This window comes from Triticum urartu, chromosome 7, assembly GCF_003073215.2.
Source record: "Triticum urartu cultivar G1812 chromosome 7, Tu2.1, whole genome shotgun sequence".
NCBI classification, from domain to species: Eukaryota; Viridiplantae; Streptophyta; class Magnoliopsida; order Poales; family Poaceae; genus Triticum; species Triticum urartu.
In genome coordinates, this window is record NC_053028.1 from 705,072,509 (window position 1) to 705,073,679 (window position 1,171).

Below are 1,171 nucleotides of genomic sequence, written 5' to 3' on the forward strand. Positions count from 1 at the left end.
AACGTAGCCATATCGAAGGCCGAGGTGGAAGCCCATTTTTCACCGAAACCGCCACCGCTGCCAAGGGAGAAAGTGCATGTGGAAAAGATTGACCACTTCATTCGTATGGCTAGAGCACCAGCTCCCAAGCCTGTTGACACAGACTATGAGCGCCACATCAAGAAGTTAAATCGAGCACATCTACAGAAAGAGGCGAGCTCGAGCTCGAGCAAATCAGCTGGCAAAAGGAGCGGTAAAACCGTTCCCCAGCTGGGAGAACAGGCGGCGCAATCAATCCCCCCGCTTGTTGTGCCAACAACACATGAGAGTAGGCGCGCCCAATATTATTGTGGGCAAACCGTTAACGCTCCCGGGGTGGGCGATGTGGTAATAACCGAGGAGCATATTGCGCAGGCTGAATCGATCGGGATCACTGTTGGACAACTCCTCGATATCGAGCCCATGTCTCCAACTAGAGAGGAGGAAATAAAACGGAAATATGCCCGGGGCCAACCTTTGGTCGAGCCAGAGGAGGTCCATAAGCTCCCAACGAGAATGTATGAATTGCATCAATGTTACAGGGACATTACCAAGATTTCCAATCGAGAGTCCCTCATGGCGAATGTCAACAAGGATCATTACTACCATGAGAAAGCTGTGACCGTTGAGTATTCAAAACTATTTCAGCTATACAATCAAGATGCACTTGACAAATCTATCGTGAGTTGCTATTGTCTCTAAGTGATTTATTTTTGTAATTTAAGTCTCAAGCTAGCTGTAGTGATCATTTTGATCAATCATTACCTGTAATTATCCTCACTATATTCTTTTCTGTGGTATTATGCAGGATGAATATTTATGAAATGAAAAAAGGTGGACGCTATGGCATTGGGTTCATTGACCCAAATACCATTAATGAATACACATGGAAAATAGATCCATATCACGAAAAAAGTGTAGAGGAAAGCATGCTACAGTTCTTCAAGGAACTCAAATACAATGAAGATATACTACTTCCTTACAACTTCCAGTGAGCCACACTGTATTGTACTACAAATTATGTTTTTCCCTACTAGCTAGCTACATGTTTTTGCTTACATATGCCTGCTTAATTAAGACATGCAAACGTGTGTGCATGCAGATTTCACTGGATCTTGTTAATCATTAAAGTTGATGAAGGAATAGTTGAAGT